This window comes from Micromys minutus (assembly GCF_963924665.1).
Source record: "Micromys minutus genome assembly, chromosome: 25".
In the NCBI taxonomy this organism is placed as follows: Eukaryota; Metazoa; Chordata; class Mammalia; order Rodentia; family Muridae; genus Micromys; species Micromys minutus.
The window spans coordinates 43,180,304-43,199,920 of NC_137960.1; positions in this window are offsets into that span (position 1 = coordinate 43,180,304).

Consider the following 19,617-nt stretch of genomic DNA (forward strand, 5'->3'; position numbering starts at 1 on the left):
TGACTAAGGATGTTGAATATTTCATTAGGTGCTGTTCAGCCATTTGATATTCCTCAGTTGAGAAATCTTTGTTTAGCTCTGTACTACATTTTTTATAGGATTATTTGATTATCTGGAGTCTAATTTCTTGAGTTCTTTGTATATATTGGATATTAGCCCTCTGTCAGATGTAAGATTTATAAAGATCATTTTCCAATCTGTTGGCTGACATTTTGTTCTATTGACAGTGTCCTTTGTCTTACAAGAATCTTTGCAATTTTATGAGTTCCCATTTGTCAATACTTGATCTTAGAGCCTAAGCCATTGGTGTTCTGTTCAGGAAAATTTCCCGTGCCTATGTGCACTTATCTCTTTCCTACTTTCTCTTCACTTAGTTTCAGGGGATCTGGTTTTAGGTGCAGGTCCTTAATCCACTTGAACTTGAGCTTTGTACAAGGAAATAAGAATGGAACAATTTGTCTTCTTCTGCATGCTGACTGCCAGTTGAACCAGCACCATTTGTTGCAGATGCTGTTTTTTTTTTTTTTTCCATTGAATGTTTTTAGCTTCTTTGTCAAAGATCAAGTGACCACAGTGTGTGGATTTATTTTTGCGTTTTCAATTCTACTCCATTGATCTACCTGCCTGTCTCTGTACCAATACCATGCAATTTTTATCAAGATTGATCTATAATACAGCTTGAGGTCAATGATGATAATTCCCCCAGAAGGTCTTTTATTGTTGAGATTAGTTTTCACTATCCTGGGTTTTTTGTTATTCCAAATGAATTTGCAAATTGCTCTTTTTAACTCTATGAAGAATTGAGTTGGAATTTTGATGGGGATTACATTGAATCTGCAGATTGCTTTTGGCAAGAATACCCAAGAAACAATTCACAGACCATATGAAGCTCAAAAAGAAAGAAGATCAAAATATGTATGCTTCAGTCCTTCTTAGAATGGAGAACAAAATATTCAGGGGAGGAAAAAGGGGGACAAATAGAGAAGCAGTGACTGAACAAAAGGTGATCCAGAAACTGCCTCACCTGGGGATCATCCCATATGCAGCCACCAAACCCAGTCACTATTGCTGATGCCAAAAAGTGTTTGCTGACAGGTGCCTGATATGGATGTCTTCTCAAAGGCTGTGCCAGAGCTTTACTGATACAGATGAGGGTGCTTGCACCTAACTGTTGGACTGACCATGGGGACTGCAATGGAGGAGCTAGAGAAAGGACTGAAGGAGCTAAAATTGTTTGCAACCCCATGGGAAGAACAACAATATCAACCAACCAACCCCCCCCCCAGAGCTCCCAGGGACTAAAACACTAATCAATGAGCACACATGGAGAGACCCATGGCTCCAGCCACATATGTAGCAGTGGATGGAATTGTCTGGCATCAATAGGAGAAGAAGCCTTTGGCCCTATGAAGGCTCCTTTCCCCAGTGTAGGGAAATGGCAGGGCAATGAGGTGGGAGTGGGTGGTTAGGAGTGGGAGAATTTTCACAGAAGCAAGGGAAGGGGGAAGGGGAATGGGAAAGGGGGGAGTGGATAACATTTGACATGTAATTACATAAAATATACAACAAAAAGATTTAACAAAAAAAAGAAAAATGTGCTCACCAACCTACCAATGTGATAATTTTGTTTTATTTTTTAATCAACTTATATTTCTTTAATTTTATATTTTGCCACAATGTATATTTCTATTGTAATGAAAAAATAACTTTATATTTAAGAAGTTAGATATAAAGAGCTCATATGTACTTCAATGGCAGGGTACTTGTCTAGTATTCATAACTCTGGGACTCTTAGGTCTAGTACCCCCCACTCCCAAACACACACACACATAAATATACAAAAACATGCAACAATTGCTTTACAAGCTCAGCTGTCACATGGCTGCTATCAAATGGTACTCTTAGGGCAGATACAAAAGAATTTATAAATGGCCCTTCTTTCTTCACGGTAAGGATGAGTTTGTCCTATCAATTAGTGACTGAAAACACTACAAAATATTTTTCAGTAGTCAAAAATGTTTAAGCAATGCTCAATCCTTAAAACTCTGACATATATCATTTTTTCCTTAAGGTACACATTTGTAGTAAATTTTAGCAAGGTGTCACTGAAGAAAATGGTGGCACCTACCCACTCATTACTGTAAACAGGGAAAGTCTATCCATTTGTTTCTATATGGAAATCTGTCTGTTTTGAACCATGGGATATGTCACACTGTGATCTACAGCAATTATTTCATTTGCAAGTGGGAAACTTGAGTTCTGTGGCCAACTCCTTCAAAAAGTTACTGCAGAAACGCAGGCATACACAGCCTGTCTGTGCTAGATCCAGCTCCTCCGTGGAATGAAGGTCATGTTGGCAGAGCCTTTGAGTGACATTTAGCTTATGGATATAAAACTCTCATAAGCCTCCTAAGATTGAAGAAGGAGCCTTTGGACAAGGAAAAGAAGAAAGTTTAGATGGCTCACAGAAGAGAAGGCAGGGCTGTTTCTCTATGAGATGCTGCAAAATGTTTTTAACAGGCCAATTCCAGAGCTCTTACGACAACCAAGTCTTCAGCCTCTGCTAGAATCTGTGCTGTCAACATTTACACCCAACTTATAAACACTATTATTTTTATTTGGGCCAAAGTTTTAAAGAAAGCTCTTAGACAACATTAATTCAGAAGTTATTGTTTTCAAATAGTACATGTACTTTGAAGTAAAACTATTTAAAGTACATAGTAGTCACTTGCAAATGAAGCCAAATGCTGTATCGGGTTCTATTGAATTATCAAGACACATAAATACATAAAAACATGGATGATAAAAAGATATCAACATCGGTGACCACTGTGTCATGTTTGTCTCTGATATAAAAACAACAACAGTAACAAGTCATTAGGCAGCATGAAAGTCCATCGATAATGTTAAACAATCGAATCTACATGAAGAATAGATGGATCACTATTTCTTGTTTTAAGGCTTATTAGTTATTTTGTAAATCAAGGTCAATATTTCTCAGGTTTTATTCCCTTAATCATGTACCATACGTTTATAAAAAAGGATAGTTAGTGCTGCGGTTTCACGATGTCCTTTTGTGTGTAATTCCACACCAGATGTAGTGCTCCAAACCTTTAACCTCAGCACTCAGTATGAGTCTGATAGCATCGTAGTGAGTTCAAGGTCAGCCACAATTACTTAGAGCGATCCTGTCTACAAACAAACAATCGAGACTAAGTAATTCATTAAATTCCAGTGGAATCGCGTTAAAAAGTAGAAGTTTTCAGAAGTGGTGAGCATATTAGCTTACATCTACTTTCAAGAATGAATCCTGCTCACAGGCCTGTCAGTGATTAGGTGCTGAATGTTTCTTGGCTGGGCTTTTCTGGTTGTCAGGGGAAGGCAGTGATTGGTCAGGCTCTCTTCTTTGCTTTTCCGGGTCAGCATCCGTGGTTTTCAGAAAAGCTCCACTTCCCAGCTCTGAAGTTTTAGTTTTGTTGATATCCACATCTTTTCATTTCATTATGGAAATATAAACAAATATAGCCCAAACACAACATATTCACTAACCTCCATTCTGATGTTAACACAGCCTCACAGTGTGTAGGCCGATTTAATTCCTCAGGTTTTTCTCAATAACCCAGACAGTGTCTTTTAGACACTCTTATCCTCTTTCTGTTAATGTTCAGAAAATTGAAATGTAACAGAGCTCTATTCTATCACTGGGAGGCTTTCGCCTTCCATTTTTCTATAAATATTTCTTTTAAGATGCCTATAGCTCTTTTTAACAACTGTTTGTCCTGTAGAATTTTGTGTTCTACATATAATGTGCTTTATATTATAATATGCAAAGAATTGCTTCACTTTACTGGAGACAGGCAGGTGCAGTGTCTCAGTTTGTAAAGGTATCCCCATAAAAGCCATTGCTATCAGCACTTGTGCAATTACAAAATAAGCCTTTTCAGAACTCGGAGCAGTTGCCCATTAAATCCCTGATTATGCATCAGTGGTATGGTGAAAAGGAAACATATCCATCTCCTAGGATTCCTTTCTTTTTATATAGTCCTTACATATAGTGGAGAACAAGAATGTGGCACCCATTGGTTATAAGTCCTGCTTGAGATATAGGGCTCTGTTTCAGTTTAGTGGTTGTTTGTTAAGATAGGGTCTTGTCAGTAACCTTTACTGACCTGAATCTCTCAATCCCCATGCCTCAGACACCCAGGTGTAGAGATTTAGGCATGTGCCACCGATAATGTCTGACTCACTGTGTAGTTTTCAGTTCAATCTATATGAGACAATAGTGTTAACCACAACAAAACCAAATGGCAGCTACAATGCACCTCTGTCTTCTATTGGTACTCTCCTGCAGCACTGGGCCTTCCCATTGCTCCCGTCCTCCTCTTCTATTGGTACTCTCCTGCAGTGGCCCTGCCCATTGCTCTTGTCCTCCCAGCCACTTGAGCACCTTTCGATTACTTAACTGCAGCGTCCTCTAACTTTCAATTTCCATTTCTTTAAACACTCTCTTCCAAAACCTAGCTGAACGGATCCTTTCCAAATGTGATCCAAAACATGTCAACTCCTGTGCATGAAATCTTGCCCAGAGAGAAAATGTAAAATTGCCTTCACATGATTATCAGTCTGTGACCTGGGCCCTGCTTTCCCTTGGCTACCTTGCTGTCCTGCGCATGTACTGCCCCATTTGTCTCTCTGAGATCTAACCAGCAGTTAGCTCTTGTTCGGTAGTCCCTCCGGCTGCTGCACTCTGATTAGAATCTTGTTTCTACCTGCTGCAAGTCTGACTTCTTCTCATTCAACGTTCAAGTGCTAGAGAAGCCAGTCTGACCTCTCTGTCACATTACCTATTTTATTTTCAAGGTTTGAAATTATCTTGTTCACTTGTACTGTGTGTGTATGTTTCTGTCTGTCTGTCTGTCTGTCTGTCTCTCTATGTGTTTCCCCATTAGACTGTATCTTAGGGTTTCTATTGTTGTGAAGAGACACTGTAACCACAGTAATTCCTATAAAGAGAAACATTTAAATGGGATGGTTTATAGTTCTGAGGTTTACTCCATTATCATCATGACAACATGTAGGCAGACATGGTGCTAAAGAATAACTGAGAGTTCTACATCTGGATCTGTAGGCAGCAGGAAGAGAGGGACACTGGGCCTGGCTTGGACTTCTGAAACCCATTGCTCACCCACAGTGACACACTTCCTAATCTCTCTCATGTAGCACCCCTAATGACCACACATTCAGATATATATGAGTCTATGGAGCCACTCATATTCAAATTACCACATACTGTAATTTTGTGTGTTACTCCTCATAGTTGGATCATTTCTAAGTTCCCAGTGTTCATAGGTAGGGGTAATCAAACTTTGAATAAAAGGATCAGAAAGTAATTTTTTTAATTTGGAGGTCACTCAATATTGTACTGAATAATTTTGTTTCAATAAATCAGCTCCTAGTGTAAATGCAGAGAATGAATAATCTGGGTGCCATTAAATATTTACTTGTAGTTGTATGTAAGGACTCAGGCTTGTCTTTCTAGTACAAGGAAGTCAGGCATGGTAGCAAACACCCTTAAACATGGAAGGAATATACAGGTAATCAGGAGTTCAAGACCAACCTTGACAACATACAGATTTAAGGTTAACCTGAGCTCAAGGAGACTTTATCCTCCTCGCAAATAAATATTTAATAAAATACACTGAAATTCGAGTTTTTTTTTTAACTTTTAACTATGATCTTATTTTGTTGTTTGGGAGTATGTGTGGGGTGGTGTACCTGTGACAGCATGGTGTGATTATCTGAGTGGGTACATATGAAGGCCAGAATTTGAACCTAGGATGTCTTCCTAAATCATGTTACTGAATCTGAAACTCGTTACTGTGGCTAGACTGGCTGGCCAGTGACTCCCCAGGATCTACCTGTCTCCATCCACCCTTAAGGGCTGGAACTACCCAGGACCTACCTGTCTCCATTCACCCTTAAGGGCTGGAACTACCCAGGACCTACCTGTCTCCATCCAACCTTAAGGGCTGGAACTACCCAGGATCTACCTGTCTCCATCCACCCTTAAGGGCTGGAACTACCCAGGATCTACCTGTCTCCATCCACCCTTAAGGGCTGGAACTACAGGTTATCATATCTGCCCTTCTGTGGGCACTGTAGTGCTGGGAATCCAGACACAGGTCTCATTCTCATACAGCAAGCACTGTACCCACATTTATTTTATTTATTTAATAAATTTTATTTATTTAATAAATAAAAAGTCATTTATTTTACCCTATTTTGTTGTTGGTGGTGGCTTTTTTTTTGGTCCTATCTTGTAGCCTAGGCTAGTGTAACTGTTTGTATTTTAATGTTAATTCCACTTCCTCAAGAAGGGCTGCCTAGTCATGTACTCTGAAGTGACTTAATCTGAACCTTCCCATTTTAATTAATAAAATAAAGCCAGTGACTAGGCAGGGTGAGGGAGAGAGGAGAGGTCTGAGGAGGTCAGAGGATAGAGGGTGAAGGTCGTGGCAACATGGAAGTTCCCAAGGACCAGGTGGACCCAGGTGGGATTGATTGGTGTTAAATAGCTATGAACATTAAGGATTTTACAGGTCTAATATCTCATATAGAAGGGCAGTTTGTATCTTTGTCTATTTGCTGCATTCCTGTTGTGTAGAGGGTTTGTGGATTGAGAGATGAATATATAAACCTGTATGAAAAGTTATTGGGCTGTAGAGCTATATTTATGTGGGATTTTGTGATAGAAAAACACCCCGGGACAGAGGCAGAGAACAGGCAGTAGAAAACTTCCGGGAAGGGAGTTGTGCGAATGGGCCATGTTGGCAGCTCCAACCGAGTGCCAGAGGTGTGCGAGGCTTGGAAATAAAACCAGGCCTGAGGAGTGAGACCTGAGGGCCATAAAAGAGATAAACCGATTTTTTTCATTTTTTAATATTTACTACAACAGGCTAGCAAATAATTACATAGCCAGGTGGCTTCTTCTGCCTTACCCTCCTTCTACTGGGATTACAGTATAAACCTTTCTGTCCTATTTGGTTCTAAGACAAAGTTCTCACTGCCTGTTTCAATTCTCCTGACCAAATTTACAATCCTCCTGCTTCAGACACCCAGCACCTAAATTTACAGGCCTGGCTCACTGTGCCTCACTATTCGTTTTTGGTTTTTCTTGAGACAAAGTTAGATTCAGCTGACCTCAAACTCATTATATAATAGAGAATGGCCTTGAACCCCCGATTCTCCTGTGTACACCTCTCAAAACTGCAGGTATAAGGCACCATGCCCAACCTAAAATTGTAACTTTTCACAAAAACTGTTTTTTCTTTCTTTCTTTCTTTCTTCCTTTCTTTCTTTCTTCCTTCCTTCCTTATTTCCTTTCTTCCTTCCTCTCCTTCCTCCTCCTTTCTTACTTCCCTGATTCCTTTCTTCCTTGTTTTGTCCTTCATTTTCTTCTGCATATGAAACTGTACAAAATTGGCATCAACCTAGATATGGGCTCTGAAGCCACTGTTTGCCCATCTATGGCCTGGGATGTTTAGGGGGACTTCAGTGGCTATTCTTTAACTGTAGAAAGAAAAGGAGACAGAAAAGAAGGGAGGAGTGAAGGGAATGAGGGGACAGAAGAAAATGGATTTTATATTTTGTATAATGGATCTGCCTGCTTGAGCCAAAAACTGACATGATTTTTTGTTCTACAGCTTCTGTCCTCAAAGTAGGTCGCGTCTGGCTGCTCATATGAACACTAGATTGGTACCTTCTGTAATCTGTGGAATAAGAAGAAAACAGGTAATTTTTCATTTACCTTGGCTATAAAAGGTAAGTAGCTGGATTAGGTTTTATATTCAAGATCAGACCATATATTTGAATTCTACAACGTTATTGTTATAATGAAAAATTTAAAAATATATTGCCCAGAAAATATATATCCTAGCCTTGGTGATGGCTTAGAGGATAAAGCACATGCCACAAAAGCACAAGGAGTAAAGTTTGGGTCCCACAGTTAAAAAGCGGGCAGGCATGGCAGCCTCCTATACTCCAAGTACTGGAGATGCAGAGGAAGCGGATCCTGGAGCACAGTAGCTAGCTAAACTAGCTGGACTCGGCCAGCCCAAAGTTCAGTGAGAAATCATGCCTCAGTAAACGAGGTAGAGATCCACTAAGGAAGATACCCAATATTAACCTCAAGCCAGCATACTTACACATACACACACAGATATACATATGTGTGCCAACCCATAAACACATACATACATAGATGCAATCTCTCTCTCTATATATATATCTTCCCTTTAATATTCATAATACATATATGTAACTAAAATCTCCATAATAATCATAGCCAAAATATTTCCATCTTTTCTCTGACTTCCTACTGCAAATAATTAGGGAAACATGCTTTTCGCTAGAACAATTTGCTAAAGAAAGCAAACCTTTAGGAGTGTCAAATTAGAACTTTGAAATGTGCCCTTTACTCTTAGGCATGTTTCTCTGTAGAAAGCCATTGTGTATGTGTGAAATCCAGCCCTCCCCCATTTAACTACATCTACTTCTCAAAATATTTGAATCAGTGGAAGACTTTTGTCCCTAAATTAAACTAAGAAGAAATTTAAGGCCAGTAAAGAGATAGGACAATAAGCTCAAAAGCTTGTTTTTGTTTATGTGTTTGTGTGTTTGTCTGTTGTTGAGACAGGGTTTCTCTGTATAGCCCTGGCTGTCCTGGAACTCATTCTGAAGACCAGGCCAGTCTCTAACTCACAGCAATCCATCCAGTTGCCTCTCCCCCTGGAGTACTGGGAAGAAAGGTCTATGTTACCACCCACCACCCATGACAAAACCTATTTTCAATGAAAGAGAAACGAAATCATCTGTCTAATAACTCAGATTATATCTCTTATCCGATGTGAAATTGAGCTAAAGGTTTTGTAAAGCAGAGCCAGCATCCATTTATATAGGTGCTCAGTGAATGAGTTCACAGAGAGCAATGGGCTTTGCTGGAATAAATACCACACACCATGGCTGACTTGGGAGCAGTCAGACTGCTCTGCTTCTAAACTGTCCATTCCAAATGTGAGTTAGAGACAGGAGAACTTTTGAGTGATTCCTTAAGTGCTCCCTAAGATGTGTTTTATATTTACAATTTATAGTCTTGTGCTGATTAATAAAGTACATAATGAAGTGGGGGAGGCCAAAAATTGCATTCATTTTTGTAGGCTTTTCTAAAAGGAGGGTAAAAGGAAGAAAGGAAAAGAAGAAGGACATGATCTTTTGTAGCAAGTGCTTTATCCCTTCAGCCACTTCTCCAGGCCAGGATATATATTTTAAAAGTAATAGATTCTTAAGCTTTATTATTATTATTATTATTATTATCATCATCATCATCATCATCATCATTATCATTATTATTTGGAATTTGAATACATATTTTGATCTTGAATACAAAACTTGTTCCAGTTAATTACCTTTTTCCAACCACAATGAACCAAATTCTCTTTGCCCTTCTTTTGAGTTTGAAATGTAAGACAGGATTCTGTCGATAGTCTTGTTGTTTGAGCACACTTCAATTTCCTAAGCTTGGGTTTCTGAATACTCCTTTTATCCTAGCTTAGCTACTGTTTGTTTTGGATTGGTTGGGTAAGTTTAAACAGTGACCCACGTAGCCCAGGCTAGCTTTGAACTTTCTAAGTTGCTGTGTCTATCCTTAAACTCCAGATACTCCTGCCTGCCAGGGATTAGGGTCATCAGTGGCCATACCCATTATAAGGCTTGCTTGGCTTTTGTTGATCCTAACACTTTAGTATCTTTATGGAAGCCAAGCACTGAAAACTTCTGAGGCTCTTTAGGTATTTGGGGCAAGCAGAAAATGCACAAACACAGTTGGTATAGATAGCCAAGTTATGCATCGAGCATACACATCTCTGTATCTTCCAAATGATAATGTTGTGTCATTTATCTTGGCTCCCATCAAAGTTTCTTGTTCTCATTTCTTTGCTGTAACATGGCAAACTGATGAGGAAGAAGGAGTTGTGTTTCATATGAGTAAATTTACACTTTCTCCATACTATCCTCTAACTTGTGACAATCCCTGTGCCTCAGCCTCAGGACGGTTGGGATTTTAAATGTGAACCACCCCTCTTGGCTCTGTATCGATTATATTGACTTATTCACATTATTCTTGCTCTTCTTTTCTCTTTACTTTTTTACTCAACAAAGTCACGCTTATATGCACTCAGCCTTTTAACGTCATAAAGCACTCCTACTGAAGCATTAAGCACCTGCAATGCCGACCATGGGAAGTGCTAAAGATCAAAACCAGTGAGAGAAAGCAGAGCTCATCACAGCTGTAACCATAGGTCTTCCCTCAGTTGAACTGAAGTCTCTGAAGGGTAAACATCTGAGAATATAGAGAGAAAGACATCTGAGAAATCTGCAGGTTGACTAGTACAAAGTAACCAACCTCAAAATAAATACTACAGAAATTTAATTGATTTCAAAACCAAGAGCTAGGAGTTGTCTAAAGAGCTATGTTCTTACTGACTATAAACCTGGGAAACCCTAGCAAAAATCGCCTAGCACAGTTTTTCCCAGCCCCTGTAACACCTGGAGCCTTAGTCACTGTTATATTTCTGTGAATAATCACAATGACAAGGAAAACAGTGTCTACATAAAAATGCATTTAATTGGGAGCTTACAGTTTCAGAGGATTAGTCTATGACCAGCATGGTGGTTAGGGAGATGGCTGTCAGGCAGGCATGACTCAGGGTCAGAAGCTGAGACCTTTACTTCTTAATCCACAGACATGAAGCAGATATATAGAGAGCAAGTGGATTTAGCTTGGCCTTTTGAAACCTCAAAGTCTACTTTCAGTGACACACCTCCTTGAACAAGACCACACCTCCTAATTCTTCTTAATTACCAATTAAGAACCAAATAGTCAAATCAAAGAGGCTCTAGAGTGTATCAGTAAATCTTAAAAAATAAAAAGGCACCATGTCATACTTCCTTCTGCTATTTTCTGGTTCCAGCAGTCTCTCCGACTCCATGACTAGTCCCATAGCTAGTCCCATGGCAGGTTGCTGACATGCCAGTCCCAGCAGCAGCTGCCCTTTCTCAGCTCTCTTGCTGCAGACTCTGCTCACAGTCCCAGCATCTGCTTACTGTGGTATGGTCATAATTCCCAGTAGCCCAGAAAAATCAAAAATCTATAGGCTTGTAATTTATCAATCAGATTTATATCAGTAAATTCTCACCCGACAAAACTTCTACAAAATAAACTCAGAGCCAATTGATATTGAAATAAACTTCCTACCTAGATAAGACAAATCGTCCTATAATAATCCATTCCTTATAAGATATTTATAGCTACCTTTGGCTATTTAAAGTCACACAGTTCCGGGTCATCCTTCTCATTCTCCATCTTGGTTTTCTTCTCTCCTTTCCTCTTATCTCTTCTGCCTCTCAAAAACTCTGCATCTGCCTTTCTTTTTCACTGCCCAATCACAGGGCTCGCCTTATCTTCTGCCTGTCCTCACCTGCATATAGACACCAATCAACAATATGGCTCTTCTCATTCAAGGAACCACATCTGGTATCTTTCACTTGTGTGTCTCAAGCAGTCTTAGTCTGCTGACAACTGGGAGGGAGGAGTTCCTTTTCAAGGATACATGTCAATGTTTTGAACCCTCATCACTGAATGATAATTCAAACATGTAGGATTGTTTTTTCTGACTTTTGTTTACCACCACCTTCCCCTTTGTTATTTATTTATTTATTTAGGCAGTGTCTGGTTTTCTAACACCAGCTGATTGCGCTTCTTTAGTAGTTGTGTGCTACTATGTCCAGCTGTGGTATTTCTTTTTGGAATTCTCCTCATCCTCTGGAAATGAGCATAATTAGACTCTAAAGACAGAACAAATGTTCCTTCAAAATAACTTAAGCATATCAGAATGTCTAATACCAACAGGCAGACATAAGATGAGAAACTCAGAAGTTCAAACTTCTACCTGGGTCATATCTTCATTAAACTCTATGTTTATCTGAAATAAATAAACTAAATGTATTTCAGTTGTCTGCTGTTTGCATATACCTGGATAGTTTCCTTTCCTTTAAATTTTGGGCTCAAATCAGTAATATTTACCCAAGTCATCTATAAATTTTAAATTTTGTGACTTTTGTTCAATGAAGATGAATTCAGGGAACACTTTTTTCTTTAATATAAATTATACATAGTCTAAAAGTGAGAAAATATTATTCATTAGCAAAATCCACTGTTGACATTAAACACAATTTTAAGAATGTCTGTTTTCTGGTAAGGGTTGCTGAAGGACAGGAAGTATCCAAATAACTTTATGTTGTAAACATAAGGATTATAGAGCTTGGATTCACCTCCTTCCAGCTGTGACTTTCTGTCTCCTGTACTGGTTTTCATATTTCATTTATATATGACACTGTACCTCGTATGACTCCTTATTCTATGGGTGCATTATGAAAATTAAAAGTAGTTTCAAAAAGCTGTAAAAATCAAATAATATGACATAGTTAGCTATCCAGCTCTATAGAAAAACATAGTTCTGCAGTTTGCAAATGAAAACTCGAGTGCCAGGTGTGGGATACCTCCCCTCCAGTTGTTGGTCAGAGGTATCCTAGAAACTATTTAAACAACAAAAGCTCAGGACCAGATTGGTTCAATGCAGAATTCTATCAGATCTTCATAGAGGACCTAATAGTAATACTCTCTTAACTATTCTACAAAATAGAGTCAGATGGAACACTACCTAATACATTCTTCTAAGCCACAATTACACTCATACCTAAACCACACCAAGACCCTACAAAAAAAAGAAAAAAAAAAAAAAAAAAAAAAAAAAAAAACTTCAGACTAATTTCCCTCATAAACATTGATACAAAAATACTCAATAAAATACTTGCAAATTGAATCCAAGAACACATCGAAATGATTATTCACCATGATCAAGTAGGCTTCAACCCAGGGATGCAGGGATGGTTCAATATAAAAAAATCCATCAATGTAATCCACTATATAAACAAACATTAAAAACCCACACGATCATCTCATTAGATGCTGAGAAATCATTTGACAAGATCCAACACCCCTTCATGTTAAATGTCTTGGAAATATCATGAATTCGAGCCCCATAACCAAACATAGTAAAAGCAATATAGAATAAACCAGTAACCAACATCAAACTAAATGGTGAGAAACTTGAAGCAATTCCATTTAAATCAGTAACTAGACAAGACTGCCTACTCTCCCCTTACCTATTCAATATAGTACTGGAAATTCTAGCTAGAGCAATTAGACAGCAAAAAGAAGTCAAAGAAATACAAATTGAAAAAGAAGAATTCAAATTATCACTATTTGACAATGATATTATAGTATACTTAAGTGACCCCAAAACCTCTACCACTGAACTCCTACAGCTGATAAACAACTTCAGGAAAGTGTCTGGATATAAAATTAACTCAAACAAATCAGGAGCCTTCCTCTAGTCAATTAAAAAAAAAGCTGAGAAAGAAATTAGGGAATCCACATTCTTCACAAAAGTTACAGAGAATATAAGATGCCTTGGTGTGCCCGTAACCAAGACAATAAAGATCTATATGAGAAGAACTTCAAATCTCTAAAAGAGAAACCTGAAGAAGATCTCAGAAGATGGATAGATCTCCCATGCTGAAAGATCGGAAGGATCAACATAGTAAAAATGACCATCTTGCCAAAAGCAATCCACATATTAAATGAAATTCCCATCAAAATTTCAACTCAATTCTTCATAGAGTTTGAAAGAACAATTTGCAAATATATTTGGAATAACAAAAAATCCATGATATCAAAAACTATTCTCAACAAAAAAAAAAAAAAAAAAAAAAAAAAAAAAAAAAAGAACTTCTCAGGGAATCATCATCCCTGACCTCAAGCTATATTACAAAGCATTTGTAATAAAAACTGCATGGTATTGGTACAAAGACAGGCAAGTAGATCAATGAAATAGAAATGAAGACCCAGAAATGAATCTACACACCTCTGGTCACTTCATGTTTGACAAAGGAGATAAAAAAGGACAGCATCTTCAACAAATGCTGCTGGTTCAACTGGCAGGCAGCATGCAGAAGAATGAAAATTGATCCTTTCTTTTCTTCTTCTACAAAGCTGAAGTCCAAGAGAATCAAAGACCTCCACGTAAAACCAGGTACACAGAAACTAATAGAAGAGAAAGTAGAAGAGAGCTTTGAACACCTAGGAGCAGGGGAAATTTTCCTGAACAGAAAACCAATGGCTTATGCTCTAAGATCAATATTAGACAACTGGGACCTTATAAAATTGCAAAGCTTCTCTAAGACAAAGGGCACTGTCAACAGAACAAAATGGCCAATAACAGATTGGGAAAGGATCTTTACCAATACTACATCTGATAGAGGGTTACTCTCAAATATATACAAAGCACTCAAGAAGTTAAACCCCAGAGAATAAAATAAAAAATGGGGTACAGAGCTAAACAAAGAATTCTCAACTAAGGAATACCAAATGGCTAAGAAGCCCCTAAGAAATGTTCAACATCCCTAGTCATCAGGGAAATGCAAACTAAACAACCCTGAGATTCTACTTCATACAATCAGAATGGCTAAGTTCAAAAACTCAGGTGACAGCAGATGCTGGTAAAGATGTGAAGAAAGAAGAACACTCCTCTACTGTTGGTGGGATTGTAAACTGGTACAACCACTCTGGAAATCAGTCTGGAGGTTCCTCAGAAATTTGGACATAGCACTACCTGAGGACCCAGCTGTACCACTCTTGGGCATATACCAAATGTATAACAAAGACACATGCTCTACAATATTCATAGCAGCCTTATATATAATAGCTAGAAGTTGAAAAGAACCCATATGTCCTTCAACAGAGAAATGGATAAAGAAAATGTGGTACATTTACACAATGGAGTACTACTCGGCTATTAGAAACAATGATTTCATGAATTTTTTTAGGCAAATGCATGAAACTAGAAGCTATCATCCTGAGTGAGGTAACCCAGTTACAAAAGAACACACATGGTATGAACTTGCTGATAAGCAGATACTAGCCCTAAAACTCAGAATACCCAAGAAACAGTCCACAAACATTATGAAGCTCAAAAAGCAGAAGAGCCAGAATGCCTCAGTCCTTCTTAGAGGGGAGAACAAAACCCTCAAGGGAGGAAATATAGGGACAAATAGGGGATCAGAGATTGAAGAAAAGATCACTTACAGACTGCCTCACCAGGGGATCCACCGCATATGCAGCCACCAACCTTAAACACTACTGCTGATGCCAAGAAGTGCTTACTGGCAAGAGCCAGATATGAATGCCCCTGCAGAGGCTCTGCTAGAGTCATACAGATTCAGTTGAGGATGCTTGCAGCTAACCATCAAACTGAACAGGAGAACCCCAATGAAGGAGCTAGAGAAAGGACTGAAGGAGCTAAAAGGATTTGCAACCCCATGGGAAGAACAACATTATCAACAAACCAAACTCTGCAGAGCTCTCAGGGACTAAAACACCAACCATTGAACACACATGGAAAGACCAGTGGCTCCCGTTGCACATGTAGCACAGGATAGCAGTGTCTGTCATCCTTTGATCCAGTGAAGGGGGTTTTTCCAGTTTAGTGGAAAGCCAAGGTGCTGAGGAGGAGACAGTGGTTGGGAGAGGGAGCACCTTCATGGAAGTAAGCTGAGGGGGAGGGGCAACGGGAGCGGGAGGATAGGGGGTAACATTAAAATGTAAATACAGAAAATATCCAATAAAATAAAACAGAAACTCATAACAAGTCATGGAGGATGGGTGGGAGGAGTGGTGCTCAGATTCATCTATAGTTACATTCCAACCATTCCATTCAACCTGTATTCTAGCCCTGGTTAAAGAGCACCATCTCAAAGATGGGGACAACAAGAAACCTTAGTAAGACACACAGGACTCTGAGGCTGAGGTGTTTTGTCTTCCAAAGTTTTTTGTTCGGCTTTCTCTGTAAAGATGGAGTATGTCTTCATCATATTGCTGAAAATAAAGAATGCCTCAAGACACGGAGAGATAGCCCATCTAGTAAGGTGTTTGCCACCTATCTTGACAACTTACCTACCCCTCACCCAATACAAAATACATACATACATACATACACTTACATACAAATAAATAAATAAATAAATAAATGTTTGATAATATTTATTTATCAGTTTTTGTATTCCAGACATTTATAAAAATGGATTATATATTGTAATATGCTTAACCTTTAAACAAATCTTACTGGGCTAATAAGATTATTTTATCTACTTTTAAGAGAAGAAAAATTATGACCAGTGTCAAGAAAGTGCTCAACATATGAAAATACTAGTCCAGTCGACCAAAGCAAATTTCTAATTAAATTATACTAATTATAGTAAGGGGTAGAAAGTCCAAGATCTGTCCTCAAGCCCTATTTGACACTCTTGTATCTTGTTTTTATTATTCTATCATGATTTCCGTTAAGCGTAACCATTGCAGTGGCGTTGTTTTTCAGGAAGAGAAGTTCCAGCTTCAGCAGCTGGTTCTGGGCACCCACTGTCTTCAACAGCTGGTCACTGGGTACCCACTGCCTTCGGCAATATTAGCACCAAGACAGATTCCAAGAATAAAGAGTTGCCTTTGTCCCTGTTCTCCTTCCACCACTAGAGAAAAAATAAGTCCCTTCTGGACAGGGCTAGAACAACCTTAATCCTCTGACAATGCTCCTCAAACTCCTTCACCAGACTAGACCCCACACCTGTTCTGTTCTCAGGGCCCTGGAGTTCTGTGATTATCAACAGCAGTGGAAGGCTTCTCTTTCCCCACATCCCATTTTTAAATTAAGTTAATGGATAAAATTTTCCCTAGTCTCCACTTTCCTTCAATGTTTGGCACCTGTTTCTGCATGTCTGGTGACAAGCACTAGCAGATGACAGCATGAATTAACACGTCGCATATTAACATTAACAGAGAAATAGAGATACAGCCAATCCTGTGAGCTTGGTAGCTTGGAGTTATTTTTGTGGGGCTGAGTGTTCACAGTTGTGATTTCACAGTACGGGTATATATAATTTAAGTAGGCATGCTTTCTGGGTGTAAGAGCCAGCCTAGCCCTTGCGGTGAAATATAATCTATCAGCATTCCATGGTGTTCAATGGCATCAACAACCTCCACTCTCAGCACATTTAGGAATTCCTGGTCTACATTTCCCTTACTTGGGCCCCACACATTCCTGCCACCCCCAAATGCACCAGAGGAATTTTCCTTTAGCAGACTGAGTTCTAAAAAGGCTAGAATTGCTTTGTGTCTATGTCTCTCCAGTGGCACCAACGGTTATGAACCAACAGACATATTACGTGTCCCATAAGCTTCTTTGAATTTAAGTTGATCCCCAGAGTTTGCCAGTGACCTAGGTTTTAACTTGTCTCCTCTTCTGTCAAAAGCATCCCCAGATGGTGGCTCTCGGCCAAGTTAGTCAACTTCCAAGCTGCTACTTTAAATCTTAACACCAGCAACAAAATGCTAAACCAAAGGCCACCCCCTTTAAAAACTTAGTTTTTAACCCAGGGATAATATAATTGTACACTAAGATGTCTTAGATCCAGTGATCTTCTAATGCTTAGTGTTTCTAAGTATATTTTCTTAAATAACTCATTAGAGTTAAAATTCTGCCAGGACTCAAAATAAGATTTTAACCAAAGAATTTCTTGCCTGCTAAGCCTTTGGGTAGAACATTCACTAAAATGAAGAAAATTACAAGTGGATTTTCAGTATCTGGAATGGTAATTTCCAGTGTAACCTCTTAGCTCAGGCATCTGTAATGCAGGTCTTTATGTCTAACACTATCTAGATGATCGAAGGATGCTGTTGAATCTTTACTCTTAGAGCAAGACATAGTAAACCCTTTAAGCAAACAGTCAAAATATATAGGAGTTAGATGACAAAGGTCTTCTGGCTCCTCAGACATTCTGTTTAACAGAGGTTGTGTTGCTAACAGAAAACTTAAGGGGCAAACTACAAAACAGTTCTGTTTCTAACAAAAAGTCTACGGGGAAATTCCCTTCAAACAGCAATTTCCCTGCTGAGTTTCAAATATACTTTGTCTAGAAGAAGCATGATATTCAAACTGAGAGGAAATCTGTTCAATGAAACACACCCAGCTGAGTTGTTTCTTGTGCCTAGGGAACATTTATAACTTCTCCAATGCTACACTTGGCACCAAGGAGCAGAACATATTTTGAAATATTCTACCCCAGTAATGATTAATTTTTTTGAGGGGTTGAGATCTTTTTTGCCTTCTCTTTGTATTTAGTTCATACAATACCTCAGTTCAAACAGACTTCCCATAAAATAGTAGGACATAGAAAGGAGAGTGTGCTTGGAGCACCTGAGTCTCCTGCCATGACTGCTCAGCCTGGGACAGCCATACAGCTTCTGGCTTCAGTCCACAGGCAAGAATGACCCTCAAAGTCTGAGTACTGCTAGCTTCGAGAGCCACAGATTGTGTTTGTTGGTAAGTAGAGACACTGTTGCTTATCAACTAAGCATCTTTTTTCAAGTGCTGAAAATTCCCGTATGGTGTGCAAAATTCTGCATTGGAAATATCCCCAAAGAGTTTTTAGCATGAATTCCCAGAGAGTTCAGTTCTCGTCTGTTGAACCATGCATACTGGCAAGAAACAACTCCTTGATACTGTTCTCCACATACACAACAAATGAAGAGATCTGGAAATCTGGGTGAAGACAGGTGACCCAAGTTCAAGGATGGAAGAATTGGGATTGCCCCCTCAGTGATTTCTAAACTAGCTGAAATTAAAGCTGTAGCTTGTTAAAACTGTTCTGCAGTTTCTGCTTCGGTTGATACAGTATGGAATTTGGCATTTTAAATGTGTGTCTCTGTGTGTCTTAGTCACTGTTCTATTGCTGTTACCAAGACCAAAGCAACTATTATAAAAGAAAGCACTGAATTTTCTAATGGGGCTCGCTAACAGTTTTAAAGATTTAATACATTGTTATCAGGGCACAGAGCATGGCAGTATGCAGGCAGATATTGGTACTGAAAAAGTAGTTAGGAGCTATGCTTTAATTCACAGGCCACAAAAAGAACAAGAGACTGGGTCTGGCATGTGCTTCTGTGACACCTCCAACAAGGCCATACCTCATAATCCTTTTAATCCTTTCAAATAGGACCACTATAGGGGCCAATCTTACTCAAAAAACTACAGTGTGTATATGTGTGTGTGTGTGTGTGTGTGTGTGTGTGTGTGTGTGTGAGAGAGAGAGAGAGAGAGAGAGAGAGAGAGAGAGAGAGAGAGAGAGAGAGAGAGAGAAGCACTCTACCGCTTAGCTACATCCCCCACTGTATTAGTTTCTTTTTTTATTTCTATGGTGATGCACTATGACCAAGGCCACTGAACTTTAGTTGAGGTCACAGTTTCAAATGGTTAGAGTCTATGATGGAAGAGGAAAGGTGAAAGGTATAAGATCAGTCAGTTGGCAGAGAAACTGAGAGCTCACTTTTGATCTTCAAGAGAGAGGCAGAGAACATACTGGGAAAACGTATGAATATTTTGAGACCACACT